The 12,070-nt window shown below is 46.7% G+C and overlaps 1 protein-coding gene across 2 annotated transcripts in view; it reads left to right on the top strand.

The window, feature by feature from the left end:
* The first annotated feature begins 1,804 nt into the window (after nucleotides 1-1,804).
* The window catches only part of GATAD2B (GATA zinc finger domain containing 2B), a 121,310-nt gene continuing 111,044 nt past the window's right edge, over nucleotides 1,805-12,070 (top strand). For both annotated transcript variants that reach the window (XM_017513330.2, XM_017513329.2), the window contains exon 1: nucleotides 1,805-2,048. The gene's annotated coding sequence lies outside the window, so the exon portion shown is untranslated. The remainder of the gene's footprint in view (nucleotides 2,049-12,070) is intronic.

The following is a 12,070-nucleotide window of genomic DNA, read 5'->3' as shown; positions in this document are numbered from 1 at the left end:
TACTAAAAATACAAAAATTAGCCAGGCGTGGTCACACACACCTGTAATGCCAGCTAGGCGGGAGGCTGAGGTGGAAGGATGGCTTGAGCCTGGGTGGTGGAGATTGCAGGGAGCTGAGATTGCGCCACTGCACTCCAGCTTGGGTTACAGAGCGAGACTGTGTCAAAAAGAAAGAAAGAAATAGAAAAACAATGGGGGCATGTGTGTTTGTGTAGGATCTACCTACGAACGGCTTTACGTTACCATGTCCTCCATTACAATTTCATTTCCAATGCACAGTATGACTTTAAATAATTTGAAAAACATGTTCAAATGCCTGTGGAGGCCGACGTGGTGGCTCACGCCTGTAATCCTAGCACTTTGGAAGGCTGAGGCAGGCGGATCACCTGAAGTCAGGAGCTTGAGACCAGCCTGGCTAACACGGCGAAACCCCGTCTCAACTAAAAATACAAAAATTAGCTGAGCATGATGGTGTGCACCTATGGTCCCAGCTACTTGGAAGGCTGAGTCAGGAGGATAGTTTGAACCTGGAAGGCAGAGTTTGCAGTGAACTGAGACTGTACCACTGCATGCACTCCAGCCTGGGCGACAGAGTGAGACTCTGTCTCGAAACAACAAAATGCCTGTGGAACCAGTTGTTTCTGGGTTAAACCCCTGCTTAGTCACTAGCTGTCTGACCTTTGGTTGGTTACTTAACCTCTCGGAGCCTTAGTTTCCTCATCTATCAGGGTTCAAATTTCAGCTCTACCACTTGACATGTAACTTTGGACAAAATTTTTGATCCTAATTTTCCTCATCTGTAAACCAGGGGTAACAGTATCTACCTCACAGTCATGAGGAATCAATACTTCACGTAAAGTTCTTAGCACAGAGCCTGACACAATTTCTTTCCGAAAACGTTAGCTACTATTCTAACTCCAACACCTGGACTCTGTTACTTGGTCCCTATCCTCAGGTGCTCCAGAAACGCTGAGCTTAGGCGGGCCTAACTGCTCCGGGGAAGTAGGGAGGCCAGCAAGAGGAGCTGGCCCTTGAGCTGATTAGGTGGAATCGGGAGGGGTGGGAAACTTGTTTCCTCGCTGAGAACCTGACCAGACCAGCAGTTCCCAAGAGAAGGAGCTGCGAGGGCTGTGCACACTGTAATTCCTCAGTAACTTGGCTAGCTGCCTTTTTTTCCCCCGCTGTCGTGGTTTAGTCACGACAGGACCAAGCGGAGGTACGAAGAACACCAGGAAGCTCAAAGCTTTTGGCCGACGGAGACAGGCCACACCCCAAAAAGACGGCAAGGCCCAAGCGCCTAAAGCTAGTCCTATCGCGAAATTCCTAGAGTCTGTCGCGACGAAACACCGCCCACCGCAGACCCCAGCGCCGTTCGCCAGTCTCCATCTTTAGAATTGAAAGAATGAGAGCTGGCCAAAGGGGAATCCCGGTTTGGAGAGCCTGGGGTACGGCGGCTGCCTGGGGACTAAAACGTCTCTAAGGTAAAGTTGCAGCCTGAAGCGATTTTTTGACCCCCGACACTTAATGGGCTGTCGAAGACCCGGATGTGTCTGGGACTGGCCGAGGTACCCATTAACGCGCCCCCGCTAGACCATCCCCCCTCCTCCGTTTATGATTGGGTTTTCAGCACGCCAATCATCACTTCTCCGGCCACTCATTCTTCAAGGGTGGGGTGAAGTCACAGCATCTAGCCTTCTATTGGTATGGCCGAGAAGATGAGGGCGGGGTGGCCGGCTTAGGTCGCCCAATGGGCGTCGTGGCGTGTGGGTAAGGCGGAGCCGGGGCGCTTGGCAGCTGCCCAATCAGCGTCCTTGTTTGTGTGGTGCCGCCGCCGCCGGTGCAGCCGCCGCCGCCGCCGCTGCCCCCGTCTGTACCGCAGTGTCTGCTCCGCCCGCCCGCCCCGGTCCGGCCCGCCCCCCTCCCCCACCCCCGCCCCTAGTCCCGTCAGCAGGGTCTGGATACCACTGTGCCGTCGCCTCTTCCTTTTTCGACGCCTCCGCCGCCGCCTGAGGAGGCGAGCTAGCCGGGAGTTACACCGCCACCGCCAGGTGAGGCGCTTTGGCCTAGGCCAGCCTGGCCGCCCGCCCGCCCGGGGGCGGTGAGGAGCGAGGAAGGGAAGGAGGCTGGGAGGAGGCGGTGGTGGCGGAGGTGGGGGAAGGGAAAGGTGGAGGGGCGGGGGGAGGGGAAGCGCCCGCGAGCCGACGCCCGCCCGCGCGCCCCCGCCTTGCGTCCCCCTCCCCCCACCCCGGCACGGCGCGCCCCCGCCTCGCGTTCCCTCTTCACCTCATCCTCTCCCCCCTTTGCGCGCGCGACCCGGTCTTTCACTTCGGCCTCGCGCGCCCCCAGCTCGTGTCCCTTCATTCCGTCTCCTTGTACTCTTTCTCCCCTCCCTCACGCCCCGTTTCCCCCGCCATCCCCGCTTTCACTCCCTGCCTCATGCCCGCCATGCTCCCCTCCTTTCCTCTCTAGCGCGCCCCCCCTTTTTTTTTTTTTTTTTAACTCTCTCCACCCTCAGTGGTGCCCTCAGGGTGCGGGGGCCGCTCCCTGCTCTCAGGCTTGTGTTTGCGGGCGGATGGGACGAATGGGGGAACTAAGGGTGAAGGAAGCACCAGATAATTATCTTTATTTAGGGAAAGGGATCAGGAGCTCAGAACCTTACCCCTTTATTTCGTCGTCCACCGTTCCCTCGCCTTCCCGTAGGGGAAGAGAATTGTCTCAGCCTGTGTGGGCACTTGGCTTCCACAGCGACTCGGCTTGTGGGACACACTGGATCTGTCTCCCAGTTCAGTACCTGAGGATCGGTAGAACTTACCCTTCCTAACCACACCGGGACTTAAGAGTACTTTTGGCCTCCCCACTCTCAGTTGCACTGAGGAGTGAGCCACTCCGGCGAGTGCAGAGGTTTAGGTGCCACTCGCGCGCTCGGTACAGCTTTCCCCTTTCATAGAGATACAGCATCAACTTCCAAACACAAGATGTTAGCTCATAGGGCTGGCACTGAGGTGGAGGTGGAGGCTTGGTGGTGGGTGGCATGTGGATGCTGACTGAGCTAGCTAGCAACCTTTTTCCTCTGCTGTCCCCTGCAGAATCGGGTAGCCTCCTGAGAACCAGTTTTCTCACTTCTGATAAATGCTTATTTGGAGGGTGTGTGTGTGTGTGTGTGTGTGTGTGTGAGAGAGAGAGAGAGAGACTGGAGGGGATACTTAATGTATTTCAGCAGAGGCGAAGGATACTTAATCTATCAGCAAAGGGCAAGAGCAGTGTTTTCTGGCCAGACTGCAAAAGAGAATTTGAACTTGTAGCTGATGGAATAAAAATGGGTTTAGCAGATCTGTGTTGCAGAAGAGCTGATGCTTTTGTAGGTTTTAGGGAATTTTTCCTAAAAATTTATATTTTGAGGAGAAAAGCATGCTTGTGGTGGTACAAAGTGAAAAGCAAACTTCCCTCACACCTCTGTCCTCCAGCCATCCTTTCCCTTCCCCTCCTAGTGCAGATGACAGTAGCATGGTGTCTATATGTTGTTTTCTGGCAGCAGCATGGTGTCTATATGTTGTTGGTGATTATCCTATTTGGGAATTTAGTGCTAACTTTATTGCTCTTTATTTGGTTTGCTTACCTGAACTCTTCCTTGAAGTCTGGTAACAACTTGGATTCTTATTTTTGGTACTGGAGCATTCTTTCGAGCATTGCCCTAGAGTAGTATTTCTTAGTTGGGAAGGAGGTCACTTCTGGAGGTGCTATGGAGGGGTTCAGTATATTTTGAAGGAAGGCCCATACTTGTTGTAGTGCTGCCTGTGTGTGTGTGTGTGTGTGTGTGTGTGTGTGTGTGTGTGTGACTGATACCTAGTCCCTGCAATTTGGGAATGGTCTGGGTCAAGGATCGGATTCATATAAACAGCTTATATAAATAATTTGTAGGTGGTAGAGCTGTCTTCACTTTTTAGGGGAATAGACTTTTTAATCCAGTGGCAGCGATAGTTATCATGGAACAAGGTAGAAAAGTACTAATCAGCAGGAATCAGAAGGCTGGATCTATAGGCTGGGTGACCCAGTTTGAGAAGAGGTAAGGCTTACAGACTTATGTCTTCCCTATTATTCCTTACTTGAAAACACTCTCCATGAGGTGAGAGTGATTTGTAGTTGACAGCACATCCATCTTTGTGATACTGTGGTTTGCCTCCCATGACTGTATGCGATGTCTGTTAACTTCCTGTTTAGAGGCAGTCCTACTGGGGTCTGAATATAGGCTGCATTCGAATACTTTTTTAGGAACAGTGTTAACCAGTTTCCCTGATCAGCCCTTCAAATCTAAATTCTGGCAGTAACTTTTACTGCTGTGCTTAGCATAGGGCCACAGGGTGGTTGCAGAGGGAGGTGTGAGGAATTTGTTCTGAGCCTCACAGCCTTAAATTACTTTCAAAAGCTTGTATGCTGTCTCCCATTTTGAGAGTTCATCTCCTTCTCCCCTTTTTTGCCTGGTGGGCAAGGGTGGATCTCCAGGTTGAATTTTGGGGATCATTCAGTGAAGGTATCCTAATTATGTGTTGGGACCTCTGAATTCATCTCACCTTTAAGCAGTGAGTCTTGTATGTTGCATGTAAAGCATGCCTCTTGTTTCAATTTACTGATTCTTCCTTCCTTTCCTCCCCCACCCACCAAGTTGGAGGTATATGTATAGGAAAACAGCAGCTGTGCTGTCCTGATTTCTAGACTCTGGAGCATATTCCATGTTAGCCACCCCATGGGGAGTCATGCTGACAATTAGCCCCTCTGCACTTAGCTCAGAAGGCTCATGTTGCTTGGCTCATTGAGAAAAGCCAACCAGCTCTGGTTAATTAAAACAACTGCTGGAGAAATCTGAAGATTTGAGCCATAACTGAGACTGAGGGACTTTCTTTTCTAGACCTTTGCAGTACTTCAAGCCCTACATCATTACATATCAAGGCACGATAGCCAGACATTTTCTGAGGTAGTTTGGAGGGAAAGAAAAGGTAAAGACACACACCCAGATTGACTATAAATCTAGTTCTGGCATAGAGCTGTCCACCTCTTGCTTGGGAAAAAATCCAGCCTATCAGACAATACCACACAGAGTTGCGGTACGGCTGTTGGCTAAGCCTGGGAAAAGATATATAAGGAAGTTCAGTTTCTGAAAATGACTGGATTTTGGGGTGAAAGCTTCTATTAGCCATGTTGTTTGGTTTATCCCCAGTAATCTCTGTGAAGCTTTTTCTATAGGTCCTGGTTGGGGATTTTAGTGGCTCTGGAATCCTTGAAGCAGGAACCTCCTTTCTTTGTGTAGCAGTGATGAAAGCCTCTGAGGAATAGGTCTGATTTGAAACAGACCCCTCCTCATGTTCTATCTTTTCCTTTTTCCCTTGTGGATTTATGAAATATTCCTCTATAGCTTGAATTCATCCAGTAGGAAGGGAGTGCCCCAGGGTCTTTAGGGCTTAATTTGTCTGAGGTATTTAGATGGTGGCATTGGTAATATTTGCTGTCTCTCACAAAACCCCCTTACCTTTGCCATTTACTTAAGTTACCATCAGCTGACAAGAAACTATCAACAGTTTTGGGTTATAGTACCAAAAGCAGCAGATGACTAAGAACACATCATTTGTTACTTTTGAGATATGAAGTGGTCAAATCCAGACCTCAAAGAATCACAGTGACTGCAGAAGCATCTTTGACGATGTGTGAACTTAATTGTTATTAATATTAACTAGTAAACTGCTAAGGAAATTAAGGGAAATTAAAGCAATTCCATATTCCTGAGTCATTCTCTTGTTATTTTTTACACTTGGCTAGTTCCATTTTGTTTTATTTTATTTTACTTTTTGAGATGGAGTTTTACTTTTGTCACCGCCCATGCTGGAGTGCAGTGGCGTGATCTCAGTTCACTGCAACCTTTGCCTCCCTGGTTCAAGTGATTCTCCTGCCTCAGCCTCCCAAGTAGCTGGGATTACAGTCACCTGTCACCATGCCTGGCTAATTTTTGTATTTTTAGTAGAGATGGTTTCACCATGTTGGCCAGGCTGGTCTTGAACTCCTGACCTCAGGTCTGCCTGCCGCAGCCTCCCAAAGTGCTGGGATTACAGGAGTGGAGACACTGTGCCCGGCCTTAGTATCCATTTTAAAAAATAATTCAGGATGCTGTTACCTAAAGCTGAAAGTCATGCTTTAAATCTCCTGATGAACGCTTTCTTGGGCTTGTCTCATTTGAAGGGAAGGTGGGATTTATAATCTTCCAAAATATATGCTGGAATGTTAGTAGGATTCAGTTTAGACACCAGAATTAATAAATTCTGATTATAATTGTAAAAAATTACAATGTTAACAGTAAGGCTTGGGCATCTCCTACCCAGAAGATTTGTATAAAGTTAGTGTTTTGAGAGTATTTAAATTCACACTTGCTGGAAGAGAAGGGGTAAATGAATATGTGGCAGATTGGACTCATGGAACACAGGTTGTGGAGAGCCTCAAAGTCTGGGGTTGAATTCTAGCTTTGCATTTTTTAAAATGGATAATAAGGCTGGGCACAGTGGCTCCATGCCTGTAATCCCAGTACTTTGGGAGGTTGAGGTAGGCAGATCACCTGAGGTCAGCTAACTGACTTTGGATAAGGCTACTAATTTTTGAATTCCCATTTCTCACAGACAGAGTAATGCCAGTCTTTGCAGTAGCTTTGAAGGCTTTGCATGGTTTGCTCTCCCCCACCTCTTCCATTTTTGATTGGCTGTCATCTTCCCTCTTGCTGTCTCCATTCCAGCCATACTGATGGCCCTTGAATGCAATCAGTCATACTCTTTATCTTAGAACCTTTGTAGGTTCCTAAAACCAGTGATTCCTTCTAGTGGGAAAACAGCTAGGATTGCCTTACCTCCATAACAGCTTTGCTTAAATGTCACCTTTTAAATTAAATCTTATCCTTCCTCTCTTTAAAATTGTATTTTTGGTGGGGCACAGTGGCTCATGCCTGTAATCCTAGCACTTTGGGAGGCTGAGGTGGGCAGATCACCTGAGATCAGGAGTTTTGAGACCAGACTGACCAACTTGAAGAAATCCCGTCTCTATTGAAAATACGAAAACAATTAGCCAGGCGTAGTGGCACATGCCTGTAATCGCAGCTACTCAAGAGGCTGAGGCAGGAGAATCACTTGAACCTGGGAAGCGGAGGTTGCAGTAAGCTGAGATCATGCCACTGCACTCCAGCCTGGGCGACAGAGCAAAACTAAGTCTCAAAAAAAAAAAAATTGTATTGTCAGTCCCCATCCCTCATGCCTAATCATCCTTTGCTGCTCTATTTTCTTTTTCATAGCACTTACACCTTTATAATGTATTTATTTGTTATACTTACTGCCTATTGGTTCCCTTCCTATGATATAGGTCTTAGAAGGCATCAATTTGTTTTGCTGATTTGTTAAGTGCCTAGTACAGTGCCTGGCATGTAGTTAATAATAAATATTTGTTGGTTGGGCATGGTGGCTCACACCTGCAATCCCAGCACTTTGGGAGGCTGAGGCGGGCAGGTCAGATGAGGTCAGGAGTTCAAGACCAGCCTGGCCAACATGGTGAAATCCTGTCTCTACTAAAAATACAAAAATGAGCCAGGCATGGTGGTGGACACCTATAATCTCAGCTACTTGGAAGGCAGAGGCAGGAGAATTGCTTGAACCTGAGAGGCGGAGGTTGCAGTGAGCTGAGATTGCACCATTGCACTCCAGCCTGAGTGATAGAGCGTGAGACTCAGTTTCTGAAAAAAAAAGAAAAAAAAAATAGGCCGGGCTCGGTGACTCACACCTTTAATTCCAGCACTTTGGGAGGCTGAGGCAGGTGGATTGTGAGGTCAGGAGTTCAAGACCAGTCTGGCCAAGATGGTGAAACCCCGTCTGTACTAAAAATACAAAAATTAGCCATGCTTGGTGGTAGGTGCCTGTAATCCTAGGTACTCAGGAGGCTGAGGCAGAGAATTGCTTGAATCTGAGAGGTGGAGGAGGTTGCAGTGAGCCGAGATCACACCATTGTACTTCAGTCTGGTGACAGAGCGAGACTGTGTCTCAAAAATACATAAATAAATAAATAAATTTGTTGGCTGATCCAATAGAAATAAAAATAGTCTGTTACTAATCTCATGCTTGTTTATAACAAAAGTATGAAATATGTTAAGCATAAAATGTTTTATAAACTTTAAAGCATTATGCAAATAATGGTGAAATTATTGCCTTCCCATTAAATTGGTAAAATACACTTGATCATTGAAAAAATCCTCGTGTATATTCCATATATTATCATTTGTCTCCTAAACTCCAGCCTTTTGTTTCCAGTTGTCTGCCTTGTGCTAGACACATCTACTTCTGTATCAAATTGGTACTCAAACTCAACATTTCCAACATCATCTCTTCCTTGTGATTTATGGAGCCATCTAAACCAGAAATGTGAGCATCATTGTCACTTCTGTCTTACCTGTTACTTTCTAAATATTTCTGAATCTGTAGCTGCTTCTGTGTCTCCACGGCCGCTCTCATTGAGCAACTCTTATTTGGAATATTGCCTTGATCTCTTACAGATCTGTTTATAGTCTTACTTTTTTTTTTTTTTTTTTTTATGGAGTCTCGCACTGTTGCCCAGGCTATATTATAGTGGTGCAATCTTGGCTCACTGCAACCTCCACCTCCCAGGCTCAAGTTATTCTCCTGCTTGACGCCTCCTGAGTAGCTGGGATTACAGGTGTCTGCCACCACTCCTGGCTAATTTTTGTATTTTTAGTAGAGATGGGATTTCACCATGTTGGCCAGGCTGGTCTCAAACTCCTGACCTCAAGTGATCCGCCTTCTTTGGCCTCCCAAAGTACCGGGATTACAGGAGTGAACCATGGCACCCGGCCGTCTTGTTTTTCTTCAAACTGTCTATCATCGTGTGTTTAAAATAGTCTAAAACTCAATGATTATATTACTTTCCCCTTCTTAAAAATGTTCAGTAGTTTCCAATTATTAAAAGATTAAAATTTAAACTTGGCATGGTATTCAAGGCCCTTTATGATGTTGGCTTTTGCCTTCCTATCCAGCCTTACTTCTCTATCTTATAGTTAATATGTGAGCAAATACAGTGTTTTTTTTGTTTGTTTGTTTGTTTTTGAGACAAGTTCTGGCTCTGTTGCCCAGGCAGGAGTGCAGTGGTACGATCTCAGCTCACTCTAACCTCTGCCTCCTGAGTTCAAGTGATCCTCCTACCTCAGCCTCCTGAGTAGCTGGGACTATAGGTTTGTGCCACTATACCCAGCTAGTTTTTGAAATACTTTTCTTTTAGTTCCTAGGTAGCTTCCAAATCTCATAAAAAATGCCACATCTTCTCAGAAACCTTCCTTGACTTGCCGAAAGAGACTTAGGTACATTTTATTCTTTGCTCTCGTTATTTATTTTTACTTATTTATTTGGAGACAGAGTTTGGCTCTGTCACCTAGGCTGTAAAGTGCAGTGGCGCGATCTTGGCTTACTGCAACCTCTGCCTTCTGGGTTCATGCGATTCTTTTGCCTAAACCTCTCAAGTAGCTGGGATTACAGGCGCCTGCCACTATACCCTGCTGATTTTTGTAGTTGTTAGTAGAGACTGGGTTTTATGCTGGGATTATAGGTGTGAACCACTGCACCTGGCTGGTAATTTTAAATATCATTTGTCCCTCTTCCCCAACCCCTAATAGTTAAGCATTCTGAAAACGATACTGTGTCCTTTTTTTTTTTTTTTTTGAGACAAAGTCTCACTCTGTTGTCCAGGCTGAAGTGCAGTGATGCTGTCTCAGCTCACTGCAACCTCCATCTCCCAGGTTCAAGAGATTCTCCTACCTCAGCCTCCTGAATAGCTGGGACTACAGGTGCCCACCACCACATTGGGCTAATTTTCTAAATTTTTTTTGTATTTTTTGATGGAGGCAGGGTTTCACCATGTTGACCAGGCTGGTCTTGAATTCCTGACCTCAAATGATTCACCCACCTTGGCCTCCCAAAGTGCTGAGATTATAGGTGTGAGCCACCGCACCTGACCTTTTTCTTGAGGTGGAGTCTTGCTCTGTCGCCCAGGCTGGAGTGCAGTGGCGTGGTCTCGGCTCATTGCAACCTCTGCCTCCCAGGTTCAAGGGATCCTCTTGCCTCAGCTTCCTGAGGGATTATAGGTGTGTACCACCATACCCAGCTAATTTTTGTATTTTTAGTAGAGACAGGGTTTTGTCATGTTGGCCAGGTTGGTCTCAAACTCCTGGCCTCAGCAGTCTACCTGCTTCGGCTTCCCAAAGTGCTGGGATTATAGGCGTGATGAGCCACTGCTCCTGGCATTTTTTTTTTTTTTTTTTGAGACACAGTCTTGCTCTGTTGCACAGATTGGAGTATAGTAACACAGTTATAGCTCGGTATAACCTTGAACTCCCGAGCTCAAGCAGTCCTGCCTCAGCCTCCTGAGTAGCTGGGACTACAGGTACGCACTACCAAGCCTGACTAATTTTTTTATTTTTTGTGGAGGTGGCGTCTCCCTATGTTGCCCAGGCAGGTCTTGAACTCCTGGCCTCAAGTAGTCCTTCCACCTTGGCCTCCCAAGGTGCTGGGATTACAGGTGCGAATCACTGTACCCAGCCTTGCTGTGCCTTTTTACTATTGTATTTTCATTGCCTAGCATGGTGCCTGTTACCTAAAAAAATATTCAAAAATATTTGCTGAATATTTGGTTGAGAAAATGCGACATAGATTTAGAAATGCCCCTTCAGTTATGTTCTGGGAGCAGAACAAGGTTGGAGTCTTGGTTCTGCTATTTACCATCTGTGTTACCTTGGTTAAGTCACTTGAAGTTTCTGAGCCCTGGTTTCCTTGGCTTAAAAATGAGAATCAGTAACTGCCCTATATAGCTGTGTTTCTTTGTCAGGCCAATAAGATTATGCATGTAAAGGTACTTTATGAATTGTAAAGCACTGTATTATTATTTTGAGACAGAGTCTCTCTCTGTCACCAGTTGGGAAGTACAGTGGCACCATCTTAGCTCACCGCAACCTCCACCTCCTGGGTTCAAGTGATTCTTCTGCCTCAGCCTCCTGAGTAGCTGGGATTACAGATGTCCGCCACCAAGCCCAGCTAATTTTTGTATTTTTAATAGAGACACGGTTTCACAATATTGGCCAGGCTGGTCTTGAACTCCCACCCGCCTTGGCCTCCCAAAGTGCTGGGATTACAGGCATGAGCCACTGCACCTGGCCAGCACTGTATTATTTTTAATTATTATGTGCTTATACTCAAAACTCTTTTTTGTTTTTTTGAGACGGAGTCTTGCCCTGTTGCCTGTGCTGGAGTGCAATGGCGCGATCTTGGCTCACTGCAACTTCTGCCTCCCGGGTTCAAATGATTCTCCTGCGTCAGCCTCCCAAGTAGCTGAGATTACAGGCGCCTGCACCATGCCCAGCTAATTTTTGTATTTTTAGGAGAGACAGGGTTTTGCCACTTTGTCTAGGCAGGTCTTGAACTCCTGACCTCTTGATCCTCCTGCCTTGGCCTTCCAAAGTGCTGGGATTACAGGCGTGAGCCACGGAGCCCAACCCCTTGCAACTCTTGACTCATTTGTTTTCTTAAATACGTTGCTAAGATACCTTCCTTTTTTTAAATAATTGAAGCCATAAATGTTCTTCAATAATATGTGTACTGTTTATGTCCATTTTCATTAATAGGTGTCGTGTGCTCCTTGTATATCATCTTAAGTGTGGCAGGTTTAAAGGGTTTCCCTTTATTCTAATGGATTTTAAAAGGTTGCCAAGACCAGATGCAGTGGCTCACACCTGTAATTGCAGTACTTTGGGAGGCCAGGGCGAGTGGATCACCTGAGGTCAGGAGCTCAAGACCAGCCTGACCAACATGAAGAAACCCCTGTCTCTACTAAAAATACAAAATTAGCGAGGTGTGGTGGCCCATGCTTGTAATCCCAGATACTTGGGAGGTTGAGGCAGGAGAATTGCTTGAACCTGGGAGGCAGAGGTGGTGGTGAGCCAAGATCACACCACTGCATTCCAGCCTGGGCAACAAGAGTGAAACTCCGTCTCAAA

This window comes from Cebus imitator, unplaced genomic scaffold (assembly GCF_001604975.1).
Source record: "Cebus imitator isolate Cc_AM_T3 unplaced genomic scaffold, Cebus_imitator-1.0 Scaffold491, whole genome shotgun sequence".
Lineage (NCBI taxonomy): Eukaryota > Metazoa > Chordata > Mammalia > Primates > Cebidae > Cebus > Cebus imitator.
This window is presented reverse-complemented; position numbering and strand designations above follow the sequence as displayed.